The sequence below is a fragment of the Akebia trifoliata genome, chromosome 7 (genome assembly GCF_017979445.1).
Source record: "Akebia trifoliata isolate Shusen 1 chromosome 7, ASM1797944v1, whole genome shotgun sequence".
Lineage (NCBI taxonomy): Eukaryota > Viridiplantae > Streptophyta > Magnoliopsida > Ranunculales > Lardizabalaceae > Akebia > Akebia trifoliata.
In genome coordinates, this window is record NC_141381.1 from 5,052,435 (window position 1) to 5,072,895 (window position 20,461).

A 20,461-nucleotide genomic window follows, 5' to 3' on the forward strand; every position below is an offset into this window, starting at 1 on the left:
AGCATATCAATACCTAAGGAATGACTTCAGTAAGGAATGTAAATAAAAACACACTCGCAAAATTTATTATTGAAAAAGAGGTCCAATATCTGTCCAAATTGAAAAATGATAAGAGATGAAACTAGAATCAGTATTTATAATTTATTTGAATTGTCTTTTGTTGTAAAATCATACATCTATCTATATATAAAATATAAAAGGTAAATTACTAAAAGAGAGTTAAATATTTTAATATTTGAAAAAAAAAGTATCTATTTTTATTTAAATTATAAAAAATGAATTAAGTAGCTGAACAGTCCAGCCTCTTAGATGGAGGCAAAATTGTTGGGATGTTAAAGCAAATTATTAAAATGCTGGACAATCCAACGTTGTAATCATTTAGAGGGCATTTTTAGTAAGTCAATGTATTCTAACAAATTAAACTGCTGCACAGCCCAACGAGTTACTAAAACGTTGGAACGTCCATTGACTTAATTCGTTTTTGGTAATTTTTGAAAAAATAAATTCTTTTTTGTAAATATTAAAATGTTTAACCCTCTTTTAGTAATTTTCCCAAATATAAATCTAAAATATACCAACGGGTTGGGTTGCGCTAGGCATATCAATGGGTACCCATTTAAACAAAACTAATCTGGAACCAGAATTGAAAACCCCGGTTTCGATTCCCTTTTTATTGACACTGTTTAGAGCCAGGTCTAAAATGGAACTGAACCTATAAGATCCGGAACCGTTAGGTTCTATCCAATGGGTATTCACGAACCGATTTATTTTGTCATTTCTTTTCATAATCTAGATGATTTAAGGTATTTTTTTTATTTTAAAATAAATGCAAGTTATATAGAATTCTTCAAATTTTCATATAAATTGTCGATAGGGGCTTAAAATGAGTGATATTCTAAAAATTTAGTACTTTTAACTAGGATAAAATTTTATATTATAAAAGAAATCATTAATTTGTGTGTTTAGTACAACAAATTAGAACCAAGTTAATTATTTTGTTGATAGTATGTTAATTTATTGACAAAAAAAAAAAGAAAAGATTTATAATGATTTGAAATACTTTTTTTCTTATTCGACTCTTGAGAATCTGAACTGATGGGTATTCGTAATTTTTGGCGGTTCCAGTTCCATTTATTTTAGAATCAGACAGTGAACCGACAAGACCTGGGACAGAACTATGGCTATGATTCTATATAAGTTCCTAAGGAGCCGAATTGGAATCGACCAATTGACACCCCTAGGTTGGGCATTGTGGCATATCAATACCAAAATAATCTACTTAGTAAGGAATGTACCTAGATGTGTGATGAGAGCTAGGTGTAATCATGTGTTTGGCACACCAATATCTAAAGAGTCGTGATGATTTGACTCCCTTTTTTGTAAGCTCTTTGTACTTTCCCTTCATAAAACCGTAGATCTTTTGCTTCGGGATACACAAGGACAAAGACTTATGATTCTGTGAACTGCCCGATCAGAGAGTGTAAAAAAGGGAGTCAAATTATCACGATTCATATCTAAAATACAGTTATAGAACCATACCAAAAAGTCTAAAATAAAATATTACAAATAAAAATTGGATGAATGCAATCCAAATATTATTTAGAAAAAACCCAACTAAAAAGCACATCATTAGAGCTTCTCATGATGAAATGTCCAGGCTAAACTCTAAAACCTGCCTTATGGAAAGATGAAATGAAGCATCGAAGGACCATTTGATGAGATCCCAAAACAAAATATTAATTTATTTAATAATACGCCACTTCGACAGGGCAACCTCCATGTGGGAGGAATATCAAGGCAAGATACATGACATGATGAATTTAGAATCCATGGGAAGTTATACTATACACACCACCAAACTCACTCGTAAATTCTTATATGGCCCATAGTAGATGAAAATGCAACATATTACATATATAACAAAGAACTTGATAAAGGCTTTTGAGTAAGTATTTCAACTTTTATCAAAACAGATCCAACTATGTTTTGAGCTATTCTGAACTCCATTGACATTTTTTTCCAAATCCAATTTGAGTAAGCCAAACAAAATGTGGTCATTATCTTCACATTATGCCCAAAATAACACACATCTAGACGTCAAGATAAAGTGTCTATGCATCGGGTTCACCATCATTGAAGTTTGCCCAGAACCACTAACCTTGCAATCAAGGAATGGCATTAGGAATTTTTTAGCAACCCAAGCAGTCTTAAACAAATTAACTTCATCAAATCTGTTACGAACTAACTCTCAAGCCGATTTAAGTGAAAAATCACTTGATGATGTTAAAAACTATACAATGTGATCCATTTCGAATTGGGTAGGGAATGAATGCTTCTCAATAAGCCTAACGACTTCTGAAACCATAGCTCCCAAATGACTTCCAGCACTGCTAGATTTTACTACGAAGACCTGCTTCTCTTCACTTTTTTTTTTTCACTTTCCAGTCATCGAGCATTGATCAAGCCTATGATCAAAGGTTTTATAATTTTTCCATGTTTCAAGTGTCATTCATATTCAATTCGTTGCTCTATAGAACCACCCTTTTCTCTTTGCAAGAAAATGAAATCAGGATACTCATAGTCGATAACCACCCTGAGATAAATTCTAGTGAACGATAATCTGTATCTTTTTGCAGTTAGTTCATCTGAGTGAAGAATGATACCACTCTCACTATTGATTCTCCTCATTAATGATTCAAGATTCAAAAATGCAAAGAGAGTTGAGGTAGAAAAAACCAATTTGGAATTAGAAAAATGGAATCCCCATGATACCAATGTAGGTATGCATGTAACTATAGCTTTTAGGATGTCAATAATACCTTCAATAGCTACGTCCTAGAATCCTCAAAGAATCTAGTAACATAAGTCTCGACAAGCTTACTCGGTCTAAATAAGTAATAAAGCATGTACGTATTCCTTCAATCTTTTATGTCACACAATGAAACAACCAATCAACCTAGGATCAAGTTTATGCATGACTAGGTTATATTTTTTTTTTCTTCTGAAGCACAATCTAAATATACAAATGATGAAGGCTCAATTTTAGTCAAATTAAAAACTTGAAATGAGATTTGACATTGTTTTATTAAGTATCCTACTACCAAACCTTTGGTCTCACATGATGAAGTCAATTTGATATTGATTTATTTGTCTCTCTCAAAAAAAATAATGGCTTGAATACTTTGGGTAGTTATTTTATGTTCATTATTGAAAATTTAATACTAATATAAATAAGAAATAACTCAACCAACTGCAAATTTTTACTTACCAAAACCATGTATGGAAAACTTTAGCATTATTCAGAGACTAGCATGCCTTCATGGTTATGGACAATTGTACTAGGGAAATAGAAGCACATTTTTATTTCTTGAGAAAGATTTTCTGTTTGTTGATTCCAAATGCTGGACCTTTTTCATTTGTGTTTCTGTGGTTTTTGAAATGCAATTTAAATCTAGAAGCATCAACAGAAATCAGAGACATAAATAGTCAAATAGTAAACTGAACATATCAACAGGTGATCATCTTAAGAATAAATGGGGAGAACAAAAAAAAAAAAAAAAATAAATAAATAAAGAAAAGGAAACTAAGCAGAGATCATCTTACTGTATGTGCAGACACCACACATAAATTTGCCATCCGCACGACTGGCTTTTGTGGATTGGAGCTATCCAAGATGCATAAGCTGGGAAGTTTACTCTCAAGATCAGGTCGGGTAGAATGTACCATTTCTTTAAACTGCAAGAAGATTCTTAATGATTCTGTACTCATCACATATAACATAACACATAGAAGTGCAATAAGGGCGAGCAAAATACCCTCTTATCAATTTCTTCTATGTTTTCCATATGGCGTGGGAGGAGTTTTCTCATTACAGTTTGTGATCATTTTTCTAAAGCCTCAGGAAGAACCGTGTGATTGGTATAAGTGATTGTCCTGGTTCAAGAGAATCTTTCTGTTATTCTCATCAGCTATCATTTAACAAGAATCATACAACAAATATGCCAAAGGCCAATCCTAAAAGAAGATAGTGAGACCACATAATGAATTATAATTATAAATGAAAGAAACAAAAAATTAATAAATTAACGCACTTTCTTGTTACATCCCATGCTTCATCCCATCCAAGTCCTTCATCATCCAAAAGTAGTGGCATCAATTCTGGATTTGCAAGAGTAGGATGGGTATCATGTAGTTGCACTGCCACTTTGCTAGGAAATGCAGACCACTGCCTTGAATCATTTCCATGTTTCCTCTCCTTAAATCTGCATATGATATCCTACAAATAATCTCAAGGTAAGGAAACAACTTATTTATCGTAATGGCATCACAAACTTTGTCACCATAAGTGCAAATGAAAACTCCACAACAACTTGGGGCCTAATGGATTATACAATTGTAATAGCACCACAGACTCTGTCGTATGAGTACGATTGAAAATTCCATATTAACTAAGGGCCTAAAAGATAGAATCATCATCATGCAAACTAATAGCCTAAATACTTTTCCTAGTGATGTCGATTGCATGAGATGGTGCCATCTTAATCTATTACTACAAGAAGCTTTAAAGTGCACAACGTTCTCTTCCAGTTGACAGAGAGAAACTACCCTGGCAATGCATCTCAATAATAGAACTCTCACAACTTTCACACAAGAAAAATAGAATCAAGACAATAGGAGAGGAAATTACGATTTCTTAGCTTGAGAAATGATGTCTCATGTTGAATTTCAATGCTGAAAGAATGCCTAAGAAATATTTTTTATTTTCAAATTTTCTAATCTGTGCTTCAGAATTGTCTACCCCGAAAATTATTTATGTCAAGTGAACTAAAGGACCCTTTTCCAAACCTTTTTACAGGAAATAATTTTAGCATAAAATGCATAAAGTTCAAAAAATAGTAAATACCCATTATATGATTATACAGATAACATTACTTGCAAAGTGATGAGATGATATCTTGACTTTAAAGAGAAAATGGAAGAATCCACGAGCAGAGTGTAGAAAGGAAGTTAAGTCATTTAATAGAGAAAAATTGCTCTTACTTATTCAAATCAAATTACATGCTTCAAAATATAGGAATCTATCAGTATCGAGATTAATACCAAATATATCGCATAAAAAACCTAAATCTTCAATCCAAATCAAAAGATATCGAATAAAAAACCTAAATCTTCAATCCAAATCTAAATATATCGGATAAAAAATCCTAATACAATCTATATAAAGAAAAGAGGGATTAGAGAGAGTACCTAGCCCGAAGTCGCCATGATTCTTGGCTTGTTGCATGAGGTGATATAGTAGGTGACCGTGCCATTGTGATCTCTTCAAGTTATCAGAGACAGGTAGCGAGCACTATGTGAAAAAAGCTCATATTTGACAGTCTTAGCCCGTCAAATTTCTCAAAATTTGACGGACCATCCCGTCAAATATTTTCTTGTAGAATTTTTTTTTTGACTGTCCTAGACTATCAAATTATTGGAGAATGAGCTTCAAAAAAGATAAAATACAAAAAAAAATCCATAGAGTATGGCCGTCGAATTTGGAGGTTTAACAAAAAAAATAGCACGGTCCTCTAATTCACCAATTACAATAAACGAAATAATAATAAAGAACAAAAGAAAAATCATAAAACAAGTTTTAAATTAAACTAAACAACTCAAAATTCATATTATATATTGAAATTCTATTAGTAAACAAGTTCTAATAGAAGCAATTGGGCACTAACAAATGAAATTGAGTCACATAATTGCTTAAAAATAAAACACAATCAGAAGCAAATGGTTGTGATGCCTTTCATCTCTTCTGACTCTCTCCGCTTTATCGTGTCTTCTTATTTTTCTCAAGATTTAAATTTCTCCTACATTGCCATTATTTTCTAGATCAGATATTCCTTATTGATTCAATTTTGAAATGGTTGAAGACTTCAATGTTGTGTCAGACGTATGGTTGTTTAGGATGACTACTTTAGAACTCATTTCTGGTAAATCTCCTTTCTTCTTTGAAAATGACCAACCTTTTACCGTGTCTGATTTTACGAGAATGGGAAGCCCATTACTCATCTCTGATTACAAGAAGCGGAGGTTCACAGTTTCTACACAAATATTCAAAGAAATGGTCCTTCCTTGACTGGCTAAAGATCCGAAAAAGAGACCCGCTACAGATGAGTTACTAAAAGACCCCTTATTTGAAAACTGCATGAATGTGTATTCTGTTGTCAAGTACATCAATGAAAATATATCACTTTCAAACTCATTTAAGAACGTAGTTTCTGAATGGGATTTTAAAGAGTATTTGTTGAAGTTTCAGGTGATATATAAAATAACAAAGAAGTCTAACTTGAAAAATGATATTTAGAATATATGTTATGTTGATGATTATAAAACTAGTAGTAAAGAAAGTGGAACAAAGTGGCTCATCAGCAACACAAACAAGATATTGGCCAGCTTGAGCTTGGTGAAAGAGGGGTACTTACCTCAAGAAGTGGTTAGTCATATTCAACCTTTGGAAGAACAGATGAGAGCGATCATACACACTAATGCCACCATGGGCAGTTGTTTTTCCAAAGCCCATCATTCCTGCATTACACACCCCATACTCTCCAACTCTTAGAAATACCTTCATGGTACTAATGCAATAGACATTTTCAGACAAAAGAACTCACCTATGAGATATATACACCGTCCGCTTAAGTACGAGTCAATGTCTTGTGATTTATTCTGCAATTACATCAACATCCAATAAGACATGTGCAGAAGTTTCTTATATGATGTATGTTCAAAATTCCAAGTTCAAAGATCATGTCACGTGGAATTAATCACCATATATAAACCACTAATACCATCAAACAACTAAAGAGAGTCCCACATTCTCCCATTCCTCATGAACACAAAACATGATTGCCAAGATATCACTCCATACCTTCAATATCAAATGTTTATCAATAGAAGTGTGACGTTATTCTAATTCCAATGCCGGACCTACAAAACAATAAGTAGAAGAAGAAATCAATGACCATACAGAAGATGGAATACAGATAAAGCATGCTGTGTAGTTAATTAAAAAGAATAGTGCTAAACTCAAACATACTCAACTGACGTGGAATGTGCACAAAACCATAGATTTTTTCCTTGTGCATCTAGACGAAAAAAAAAAATGGTTTTGTATACATTCCACATCAGTTGAGTATGTTCGAGTATCTTTTTTACTCTTTTTTAGTCAGTTAAGCACGGCAATTAAAAAACATTTAAACTTCTAAACATCATTGTCCTATATAATCTCACATATATGATATTGGTCTTGAATCATTGATTCATTTCCATTGTTGCAAAACTGACTTAGAACATAGCTTCAGGAGGAACTCACTTTGTATGCACGTTGTGATGATGTCCTCTCTAATCGTTGAACAAAATGATAATATTTTTCAACATTTTCTAAAGGACAAGGTCCATCATGAGGACATTGCAACAAGAACTCTCTGTAAAAACAATGCAGCTTCAAGAGAATTAATGAAAAGAAGGGAGGAAAATGTTGAAACTATGAAACTCAAAGGAGCAACCACAAATGCACCATGTTTTACAGCCACTAAGTCCTTCGAAGCCTCATTAGCTGAATTATCAAATTTATGGCATTTCTTGAAAGCAATGAACATTCAATTAGTATGCACATAGAAAGGGCACTAAAAGAATTTTGTTGAACTGCACAATATACTAAATCCACAAGTATAGATAAAAGTATAGTGACTTCCTTTTTTATCGGTAAAAGCATTGTGGCTTCCTATAAGCATCCTCAGTGGAAGAGATCATAACGTAAATCAGAGTTATGATTGGAAACAATAGGCTTACCCTTTTCTCCATTCAAAATCATAGATGAGTCATCTTGGATCTGGGATGAATCAATTTGAAGGAAAATTCACGTTGAATATCCTGCTCATTCAAGAACGGTAACAATCATCTCGGTCTCAGATGATATTTAAAACCGTGGCACACATCATGTTTTGTATGAATTAAAAGGTTATAAATTACTGTCATTTGTACCAATAGGACCCCTAGTTGTACTATACACTCACCTCTATGATAATCGCGACACCAACAAGAGGTTTGGTTTTTGCAAAGGTCAAAAAGTCATCCAATGATACAAACTTTCCTGCACCTTTATTTGCCAGATTTTGTGACAATCTGAACTCAAACGATGGTTTTGATATTTCCGCTACAGTGAAATAAAAATGAAAATAAATTATGTAATTATGGAATAAATGTTGTTGTTCAAGATAAGGAAATAAGGTTAATCACTTCTGGTTCCAAGGAGAATTTTCTTCTGTAGATAGTAATAAATCCCAAGAAGATAAAACAATGGAATGGCAGAAACATAAGAAAAATTAAAACAAAATTTTTTGAAGAAAGATGGCTAAAAAAGGGCATTAAGGTAGGTTAGTAATGAAGGTGAAAACTGTGGCCTGCTTAATGGGGGCATTTGGTAATTTCTGTACTATAGTATTCATACTTGTAAATTAACTGAAGGTGCTAACTTAGCTAAGTTGGTAAAGGAGTGTGGAGTGTCTCTTTCATCTCCTCTCCCGGTGGTCTCTTTCAGATCCTCCGGTTTTCTATCCGGGCGGCACCTGACGGAACGGAACCTATAAAAAAGTGCTTCAAGTGCTCAGTTACCGTCCCCGTCCTTGTGCGTGTTCCCACGTCTTCCGCCGTCGATTCGCAGGTGACTGGCCGGCCCGCCTTTCACCTCTACGCCCAAAGGACCCATGACCTAGGTTCAATCCTGTTGAGCTCACTTTTACTTTGACTACTAACCACCTCCCATGGTTAGCCAAAAAAAAAAAAAAACTATAAATTAACTTCATCATGTAGAAGGTTCCCACATCTACATGCATGCTGCCACATCTCGAGAAAAATCCTAACACTTAAATCAGTCTCATCCTCTCCACTTTAATATTTTTATTAACCTTCACCATAGGGCTACTCTCGTTGGGCTATTATTATATTTGGGGCTATTTATGAATTCCTTCAAATATACTAACTTTATTTAGTTTTTTATCTTTATTTTTAATTTAGTCTTTTCCTATACTTACCACTCACCAATCTAAAATTCTTTATCCTCATCTATTCTTTGATCATTCTATGAACACATTTCTTAACTTCCGAACACTCAAACTCCATGCTGCATGGCTAGTCATACAGGTGTCTCGTATTATTATTCCTGTAGTTTGGTCAGCACACTGAGATCACATAAGACTCTAGAAGTGCTTCTCACCTTGATTTACGTAGCACTAATTCTCACCAATATCTCTATTTCCAAGAACAATAACTGAAATAGAAAAGTGGCCCCTTTAGGGTATTTTTTGTTGTCAATTTTAACTAATGCCTAACCCCCAAGAGAATTCTTACCAAAGTTGTGTTGCATATATATTGTCTTAGACCTTGTTATCTTAGAACCATTAGTTTATATGGTATCACTCCATGGTTATTCTTTTAAATTTAACCCCCTCTAGTTTCATTGACCAACAATGCATCATCTACAAAGAAAACATAAGGGACCTCTCCATATATGTAAGTAGTTAATTGACACATAACTAGTGCAAAATGGTATGAAATTGGGACTGAACTCTAATGCAAACCTACTGTAACCAGAAAGACCCTTGTCTTGTCACCAACTATTCCAACATTAGTTACAAATTATACCATATACGTCCTTAATAACACTATATACTCATCACCAACTATTCCAACATTAGTTACTATGTCATGAATATAAAATGAGATTGCATTCTGATGGACTTCGACTTAATAATTATGTTGCCTATGTATGGTAAATATATGTAGGTACGTCGTGGGTGTAGAACACAAGTTTGAAGTGTTCCGAAAACTATCTTGGCCATAACTGAAGTCTAAATAGCAGTCTAGGAACCAACATATTTGATTAGAGAGTTTTTGCAGCTTGAGTTGGATAGTGTACAAGTGCTGGGTACTAATAGCAAATAGCTTAGGACTGACATGATCTGACTTTATTTAGAAGAACAGATAGAGTCAAGCCCATGCTAATCACAAAAGGCCCTAATTCTCGTTCAGCTTCTGAGATACCTCAGTCTTGCATATTTTAGAGGTAAAACAATTGACAACAAGTACAGGTAAATACTGACGAGGTCAAGGGGACCTATCTTTAAAAGAAAACAAAAGAGACCAAGAGAACAACACTCATTAGTCACTACCCATGTTACCTAATAATGCTACCCTACCTGAAAGCAAGTTCTTCGAAAGAAATCCTTACATTCGCTAAAAAACTTAGCCCAAACTACATGGAGGCCAAATCGGAATTGTGTTTGTCCTACAGCTTTCCATCAACCATTTATTCTACTGTTTCCAAAGACCCAATTACATCTGGAAAGACAAGAATCCCCATAGGATCCATATCAACAATACAAAAAAAAAACGTTGACTATTAGTTACCGCAACAAGAGTTTGATTTTTTTATTAATAAGATTTTGAAAATTTTAAGATTTCTTTATCAATAACTATTCATTTGTCAAAACTTGCAAGGACTCCTAAATAGAAACTTGAAATCAAATAAGTTCATGTGGTAACATACAAACAAGAGAAAAACTTAAACTTACGCTTCAGGCTTCCAATATCTTTCCATGTCAGATTGAAAGAAAAAATTCTAGGTTTTCTTTGAATGTCCGGAATAGTAACAGAAAGAATGCTGAAGCGTGATCAAGTAACATCTGTGCCATCCATAACATTTATAGAGCTTAAGCATATTGGGATCCCATCCTGTGTCATTTGAACGGAACAATCAATATAATCAACACCATCTTCAGTGGCTTGCTTATATGCAAGATCAATAGAACTAGGGTACATTCCATTGGCTCCATTGTGAGATATAACTTTTGAAGTTGCTGAAGCACAAGAAAGGTAAAGTATTCAGTTGGAATGGATACATATACATTGACTTAATTGTTTTATCAAATTGAGGCACCAACAAGTCAACCTAAATATCAAAGTTGCAACAAGGACTCAAAATGTGATAGTGGCGTGCATACCTCGTACAGGATGATTCTTGTTTATATGAGAAAAGCAATCTGCAATAACAGTGAGATGTCAGTATCATATACTATTGAATTTTTCTGCATAAATGTATTACCATTTAACTCCTTTTTAGCTTTGTCAAACTCCTGATGTCAATACAGTAATTTTACAAATCCTACATGAAGAAAGGTTTTTTGGGTATAGATCTTGACAGATAAAATACTCCATTGAAGGATTAGAGACAATATAAATGATGTGAAGGCTTGAGCTTATTCTTGTTATTGTTTAACCCAGATCTGGGATATCAACACAAACATATTTTATCAACTAAGCAATCCCACATCTCATACCAATCATCATTTATATTCATTTTAGCATGCGTAAGAAACAATTTTGTATTTTTTTTTTGATTGATAAGCTGGGGTTAAAGGGACACCCCCTGAAAACACTTCTAACGAGTGTACATACACATTAAATCTTCCTCAATAATTCTCACTAGAACTTGAGGAACATTACTCCTCCCTTTCATAACAAAATAATTATTCGAATAGCACCCCAATTTTGCTAAGTAATCTGCCGCCCTATTTGTTTCTCTCCAATAAAATTCAAAAGCACACTTCACAAAAAATTCGGTCTGTTATGAAATTTCTAGCAGAATTTCACTATACTTCCATGAAGGCTTGATTTCATGCTTAATACTTTTGATTGAGTATAAAGAATCAGAGGAGATTATAATTCGTTGAATTCCCTTCATCCTTGCATATCTCATAGCCTTTAAAATAACTTGAAGCTCAATCTAAACAATATCCGCAGAATCCGTGTTACTCCACCTTGCAAAAAGAAATTCTCCCACGTTATTTCTGCCTATGTATTCAAATCCCGACCCATGCTGAGAACTCGCTCCATCTGTGTTTATCTTCACGTTATTCTCCTCCGAAGTACCCCAAAAAAATTGTTTGAGCACTGGTTTGATGACTTAGGGTCTGTTCTTTACAGAAGTCAGCTCCAGCTCCAAAAGTCAGCTTCTGGAAGAAGCAGAAGCCTAGAGCCTGAAAAGCTACATTCAGCAGAAGCCTGTTCGTTACAGAAGCATATAAATTAGAAATTGATGTTCGTTTGACAGCTTTTTATTGCTGGATTCTGGTAAAATGACCAGAATACCCTTAATGTTGATAATGCATCTAAAATGCATCAAAAATGACTAAAATATCTTTATATATATATATATATATATATATATATATATATATATATATATATATATATATATATATATATATATATATAATTTTTAATTTAAATAAATTTATAAATTTTATGAATTTTATAATTTTATCAAAATTTCAGTAGCATCTGCTTTAAAAATGGACATATGAAAGATGACATTAATGCACTGATCATTATTATTGTCTCATCATCATCATCTGTATTATTTTATATAAAAGATTATAGATGACTAATTTTCGAAAGAAAATTCAAATTTTTTATAAAAAAAATCTAGGATTTCAATTGGTGATTTTTCATTAATCACTGAAAACAAATTATACTAATCCCTAAATAGATAATATATAGTCATCTATTGTAAATTTTAGTTATTTTCCTTTTATCTCAACCGTCATTTGATGAACAGTAAACCTTTTATGCTTGTCTTTGAATCCTTAGACTTAAAAAAAATAAGTCTAATTTTATTTTTTATCTTAGAACTTGAGATGACATGTTTTTAAGAAAAAATCAAGACTTTTTCGGATAAGATTAAAGACAAGGGTATTTCCATCATTTTACATCAATATTTCATGAAAGACCAAAGAAAGATTATGTCATTAGTTTGAACTTTGAATTTCAAAACACACGGGATTATCTATAATGAGAATTTTTATTGGCACCCCAACTTTTACTTACTACACCCCATCTAAATTTTATAGTTGATGGTGGCAATGTGAAAATGTTAATTCCTATTTTAAATGCATTGTGTTAATTTTTTTATTGGGAAGTAGTGATAAATAATTTGAAGTAATTGGATTGTAATAAGTAAAAGTTGGGGTGCCAATAGAATTTCTCCATAACTAACAAAAAAAATCAGATTGCTTGGGGTGAAGTCATAATTAATGGTGTGGTAATAACACATCTCTTTATTTATTCTCAGATTTTTATCACCCTCTCTCTTTCCATTATATGTGGTGGACCCATCTAGCACAATTCTTTTTTTATTTTATTTAAAGAAGGGTACAAATCATTTGGTGGAATATTATTTAAAGAAGAGGGGCATTTAAGTCATTTTAAGTTGGTGGAATATTATTTAAAGAAGAAGGGCATTTAAGTCATTTTAAGTAAAACCGTTTTCGGTCTTTGCTTCGCGCAAAAGCTCATTCGCGGAGCACCTCAAAGGCGGCTTCAATTTCGGACTTCAATCTGAAGCCCAATCAGCTCCAGAAGCCCAAACGAACACAATCCAACGGGCTTTTTAGGCTTAAAAGTAATAAAAGCTTAAAAAGTCCGGCTCCGAAGCCCAAACGAACAGGGCCTTAGTAGCTGTATCTCCATTTATTCAAGCTTTGCACTGTTATGTTTCTCGAATCAGCTTCAATTTCTACTCCATCAAAACATTTCTTCACCCCCTCTCCCACCTGATTCAGCACTATCTCCTTTGTAGATTGAACTTCCGCAAATATATGTTGATTCTGTTCCTTCCGGCAATAATAAATAACTACACAAAATGCCAAGTATAACATATCTGTAATCTGATTACATTTGAACCGTACACTGTTAATCACTTGCAATTCATCTTCTATTGATCCTGTTCCAACTCTGTTTTAGGCTAATTTGTAATGATATTTGGGCGTTAAATTTGAAGGGGTAAAAGGAAGAACAGACAGAGAGAAAAGGAATTGGGAATTGTTCTGAGGCACCTAGTTCACTACGTTGTCTTATAAACAACAGATGCCCCCACTCTGTTTGAAAAAACAGAAGTGCAATCAGGTTTCCATTGAGACACGCAGTTCATCATCCATAGCCTCTTTCCATAGTACTCTATCTGAAGAGGTTATAGCTTCTTTATATGTTTTAGGACCTGCATATGCGTAAAAATCTAGATCAAATTTATATTGAAGATCCTTTCTTAGTCTTTTACCATATCTAGGCTTTATTTCTTCCTTATATTGCTTGTTGCCTAGCATTTATCAGTATAAGTTTCATTTGAAATTCAGATCATGTCAAACCCTTATACCATAACCCGACAACATGTAACAAATGACACAACCCAACCCACATAACCCATTTGATAAACATATTGGGTTGTTTCGTATTCAGGTTGAGAAGTAAATGAAGAGTGCTCACTGAAAGCGAGTTGACAGTGAGAAACATTTGAATCTCATAAAAGAATATTTTTTTTATTTGATAGACAAATCACATAAAATATTTTTAAGGTCTCCAACATAGTTTCCAGCAATTAAAAAAAAGTTTTAAGAGCCAAAAGATGACATTCAAGGACGCAAAATTTATAGAAAGATAAAATCCATGCATAATTATCAAAAATTTGAAGAAATGAAGTGTAAGATAGTGCTAAAAGATGTGGGAGCACACTTTTGTATCAATTCTTGGATTAAATTTGTTCTTTGCATCTAAAGCAGTAAAAATAGGATTACGGTAAAAACAATAGTTGTAATTGATGCCCATCTTTGGGGAATTACCATATACAGACTTTTACCACCTTATCAAGGTGACATTTGTAAGAAATAATGTGTCTTTACAACTCGAGCAAATCACTCGTCCGTCTATTCTTTCCAGTTGCCAATATTCCAATCAATCATGACACACCAATTGCACGAAAAAAAATTACAATGAAGACATGTGACACACAACAGTGCATTTTCAACTAAAATCACTGCTCCTACTCACCAATCAGCAATTCCATAAATAATTGAATTTCAACCTAAAAATAAATAAAAAATTGAAACAAAAAGTTACCTGACAAGTAATCTTATCAAGCTCTTTGATTAAATAAACCCTGTTCTCTACATCCTGCCATAGTCTACCCAAAAAATATACATAAAAAAACAAGTAAATTAAGGACCTGTTTGGATCATCAATTTGGCATCAAAAAGTGAAAATCAAACAGGGCCTAAAATTATATAATAGCCAATTCAAATTTTCGAAAAATAATTTAACTTAAGGTTCGGATATACGTAAATTAAACAGATTTCATTTGAACACTGATATATAAAAACCCTAACAACTAAAAGTGAAATCGATCAAACAGAAATGCGAACAAGATTGGAAACTCATCGGTCGACAACATAAATCACAGCCATTGTAGCGAACATAGAGAGCATGAGAGCAGAAACTCGGGTTCGGATAACCAAACCATTTAATCGGTTATTCGATCCTTGACTCTGCATATCGTTTGTCTTTTGTAGTCGGTCTTCAAATGCCCCTCATTCACGTCTTGATTGATCGAAAATGATATCTGCTAATATCTAGGGTTGGAAAGAAGTTTTGGAAACAAATCTGATAACTAGTATTTGAAAGAAGTTCTCGATCGAGATCGATCGATCAAACAGAGTGGGAGATGAGATCTATTGAGGGAGACCGATCAAAAGAGAAATCGATCGAGAAAGAGACTGTGAGAGAGAGATGAACAGGTCAATCGATCGATGGAGAAGTCAATCCGATCGGGAGAGAGAGATAAATGACGAGGTCGATCGATCGAGAGAATTTGAGAGATTGATCGATCGATGACTGTGAGAGAGGGACAGAGAGAAAGAGAGATAGTGAGAAAGAGACAGAGAGAGAAATCGACAATGAGATGAAAACGTGGTTGAAAGGCCGTGGAGTTTTGGGTTTTAAAATTTGACGGGTCAGACCCAACAAATTTTTTGATACAAATTTGGGATTTTCATGTAGTAGAGATCGATAGACCACTTCAAGCTATTAGAGATAGGTATCGAGATTGATAGCAAGAAAAAAAATTATAAACTCCAACAATATGCAAATATTGTAATAGATAGTCTTACCGCCATTGTAGTCTTTTGAGCAAGCACTATTGATGATTCATATAGCGGGCGCAACACTTCTGGTACACTGCATGGCTAGTTCACATAATAGGTACTAGGATTAGTAGTCCATTGGTAGAACAGGAAAAAAATATCACAGGAGACAAAGGAAAGTTAAGCAAGGTGACTCTATACCTCCAAATCCATATGATCAACTATGTGTAGTATGGGCCCGCCCCTTCACAGGGTTTAATGAGGTACCCACTGGGCATCATTTCAGCTCTCACAAAATGCTGTAGTTGTGGCATGTTCGGACAACCCTGAGTACAGCTAAGTGATCTTTCACAAACTTGAGAATTTCATAGCACATGTGACACAGTCAAGCAACTCCATACAACGCTCAAGAGGGGGGAAAAACGAAGTTCCCTTCTCCCATTACAGGGATCTACAGTCATGGGTTGCATACCACAAGACTGCCAAACTCCAAAACAAAAGTGTAGCACAGCAACCAGAAGTCACGAGTTGGAGCCAATGTTGTAGGGGCGTGAAGCTAGATTAAGAGAGAAGAATTTAAAACAGAATTAAAATTAAAATAGTGGAAGAAGATAAGAGAATACTATAAAATTAGGTTTTAAGTATGTGGTAACTAAGTTTTGCACTAGTGTCCACGAAGTTTTGATGGCATATTGGATTTTTCTTTGAGGACATGAAAAGACAAAAGAATGATCTTCTATTCCACATTTAGAGTAAAATATAAACCACTTCTATATTTTGATTAAATTATAAGCTAAGTGTTTAATGGAAGGAAAAAACAACAAAATTCGTGGTCGAAAGGCCGTGGAATTTGGATAACAAAAATTCGTCTGGCCAGGCCTAACAATTTATTTTGTTAAACTTTGCAATTTTCATGTAGTGGGAGAACCACCTTTGTGATTGATTAGGTGAAGGGTTGGCTCCCTCATGGGGGCTGAACCCTTTTGAACCCAGGTCCACGGCATCAATACCCATAGATTTTACCAATAATTATCACATTAAATCTGGTCTAGAATTAAAAATAACAATCCAATTGGATTCCAATCAAATCTGTGTTTAATAAAATTCTTAATGGAGTATTACCAATTAGGTAACAATGCTGGACATCGACTGACATGAACTATTTAAGACTAGATTTAGAACAACTATGATTGAAGAGCTTAAAGAGAAATACAACCCAAGTAGTGCGTGTGCAAGACTGTTATTTTCCATATACTCATAAATTAGCAACAAATGGTTTCCTTCAATACAACATCCAAATAGTTTGATGAGATTTGGGTGATGTAAAGCAGATACCATGCCTATCTCATTTACAAATTCACGGTTCTCCTGCTTTGACTCAATAAGTAGTCGATATCTAGTACGTACTCAACATCAATTAAAAAATAAAACAGAACTTTGTTCATACAGGTACTTACTATTAAAAACACTCCATCGCAAATGACTTGCATAACACTAAAAGGTACTTACTATTAAAAACACAACTAAGAAAACAGCAAACAAACAAAAAGGTAAACCAGCAACACTCTTTTAGCTAAATTTCGCTAGCATAATGTACTTTAAAACCTCTCACTTTATCTACTTTATGAAGGAAACTTATTTCAGAATAGTCTCCCTTCCTTTAAATTTGGGAGCATTAGAGAGAAATCCAGAGAATCAATGTAATATTCCAGTTGCTACACAGACCAATCACCATGACCAAACTTACCTCAGTCTATGTAGTAAGCATGGTCATTAAGTTTATGCATCCAACTTAAAGTAGCTAGAAAAATGTGAAGGAATATTTTTACTAGAGGGATTAGTAAGTTTAAAACGAGTGCCTGACGTCAACTTTTTCTTATGGTGTTGACCAAAATAGTTCATATACATTGGCTTATGCACTTGAATAAAAAACTATCATTTCCTACATACTTTTCAAGGACTAGACTTCCACTAATTGAGGGTAAAATATTGTGATTAACTAATTATATCTTTGTTTTCTTTTTTGCTACGTCATTTAATATAACCCAAGGGCAATCTCCTCTCTAATATATATTCTTACTGAAAGCACTTTCCAGTTAAATGTACTTAAAATTATAAGAGATGTTTAGCTGTCAGATTTACAGGCTTCTCAACGGTTCCATGTCATGACACCTTGACACATTGTCTATGCCCTTGCTACATGGATGTCGAAAAATAAATAAATTCCTAAGAATGACAAGAATTTAAACAATAAGAACAGTTAAATATATTCCAAAGCATTCGCAGGGTTAAACAGCCAGGTGAAAATAAATATAGTCCAAAGTATTTGTAGGGTTAAACAGCTAGGTGAAAATAAAAACTATACCATCTGAGGCAACCTAACTTACAAAAATACCAATCTAGCATTATCACGAAGCCATTTCCTGTCCTCTTCAGAAGTGTCACCATCATATACTCCTATGTTTAAGTCCATATTCAATCCCTCTGTCATCACTAACAAAGCTCTTAACTGATCTTGAGCTATGTCCATATTCAATATATTCAAATTTATTTAAGACACTTAAAAGTGACAAAGTTGTATATCGTGACTTTAACTAGGTAACTTTCATAAGCACAATCCTGGGTCAGTCAATAAATTAGTGCTGTTCAACTAGTGGAGCTCCAAGAAAAAACAAGTCTACCAGAAAACTGTTTTGTTTAACCTACTAAAGAATCAAGCTTTGCTTTGATCTACCTTTTTATTATTATAAATCATCATGTTTTAAATGGCCAATCAATAAGCAATGGTAAGTCCAAAGTTTACAATAGAAATTTTGAAAACCAGGACATCATATAGACTTGGGTACGAAATGAATGATATTTACGTGAAGTTCTAAAGATACTCACTGAGCGTACGCATTGAAGTTTGCTGTCTTTGGCAGAAATTGGGCTTTCATGAGCCACCAAAATTTTTATGGGTTTGTTCAAAAGTTGTGCAAAAAGAGCGAGAAATTTGGAAAACGGCCCTCCTTATAAATATAATTGAGAATTCCTTGATCTCTAAGCTTGTTACCGTCTTTATCGACGACATTAAAAACTGGTGACAACTTACAACATTAAATTTAAAGCGTTATATATGACACCCACTGAGAACAAAAAAACATATAATAAAAATTAAAATACGTAAAACATCACATAAATGATCTATTTTTATCTAAAATATTAGCTAGAGAAATGCAATTAATTTCTAGAAAATCAACAAATCTGAGAGCAATGTTAAAACAATGAATCTTATGATCATCAACAATATATATATATAGGGTCACGTTCAATGGCAAACTTTTTAGCAAACTTTTTGGCAAAACATTTTTCAAAACTTGAGTTAGAAGTTTTGGAATGGGCTGATTTTTGGTGAGGAGTATCTCTACGGTGAGGAGATCATCCTCACCAAAAATCAGCCCATTCCAAAACTTCTAACCCCATCAAAAACAGTTTACAAAAAATGGACGGTCCACGATTTTTCAACTTGTAAACATGGGTTAGAAGTTTTGGAATGGGATGATTTTTGGTGAGGATGATCTCCTCACCGTAGAGATCATCCTCACCAAAAATCAGCCCATTCCAAAACTTCTAACTCATGTTTTGAAAAATGTTTTGCCAAAAAGTTAGCCATTGAACGCTACCCATATATATATATATATATATATATGAAAATTAAATAACGAATCAAGCAACCTTACAACATCCGATTCAGAATCATCGACAGATCACCAAAATATTTAGATCAAGCATCGAAACAAAATCTCAAGTTCTAAAAAATTTATGAAACAACTAACCTGATCTACAAAGCTTATAATGTTTAATAAAACCCTAAAACATGATAACGAAGTATTCGAATCAATTTCTTTTAGAGATTAAGAACACCAACAGATTATCAAAATCTCACAGAGAAGAAATAGTGTTGATGTTCATGTTTTTCGCTTTTGTAAATCAAATTAAAATGACATGAAATCCTAATCGATGGGAAAAAAAATCGAATAACAAAATTATCTTTCAACTTGAAGGTAAATACATTTGAGAAATAGAAAACCAAAATTAATGTATTTTGTGGGATTACAAATCCTAGATCTCATCATCAACAACCTGAACAGGGTTATGAATCTATCAACCTGAGAGAGAGAGAGAGAGAGACAGACTCACCTTAAAACACAACAGAGAACTTCTTCACTCCATCATTTCTAATGTTGAGAGATCGAGAGATCTAATGTTCAGAGATCAAGAGATCATATAGAGAAAGATTAAGCGAGCAAATAGTGGAACATATGAGATCAATCAAGAGATGAAATCGAGGAAGACACGGAGGGAGAGGGATAGAGAGAGAGAGAGATAAAGACATTTGAGAAAGAAAAGAGAAAGAGAGACATAGAGAGTGATCTTTGATTTTGTTCTAGATTTGCAAAGAGAGA

At 33.7% G+C, this 20,461-nt stretch overlaps 1 long non-coding RNA gene across 3 annotated transcripts; it reads right to left on the reverse strand.

Moving 5' to 3' along the window:
- Nucleotides 1–1,183: 1,183 nt before the first annotated feature.
- On the reverse strand, nucleotides 1,184–20,461 carry LOC147398091 (uncharacterized). 3 transcript variants are annotated; one of them, XR_015179748.1, is made up of 10 exons: nucleotides 20,196–20,461; nucleotides 16,218–16,572; nucleotides 14,998–15,061; nucleotides 11,049–11,087; nucleotides 10,620–10,904; nucleotides 6,917–6,975; nucleotides 6,660–6,714; nucleotides 4,092–6,573; nucleotides 3,816–3,933; nucleotides 2,188–3,735 (listed from the first exon to the last, which is right to left on the reverse strand). It is a non-coding gene; the product is annotated as an uncharacterized LOC147398091 (long non-coding RNA). The 3 variants fall into 3 exon arrangements; XR_015179749.1 differs by lacking the exons at nucleotides 14,998–15,061; nucleotides 16,218–16,572; nucleotides 20,196–20,461 and adding an exon at nucleotides 1,184–2,153 and having other exon boundaries at nucleotides 3,604–3,735; nucleotides 11,049–11,436; XR_015179747.1 differs by lacking the exons at nucleotides 14,998–15,061; nucleotides 16,218–16,572; nucleotides 20,196–20,461 and having other exon boundaries at nucleotides 11,049–11,436.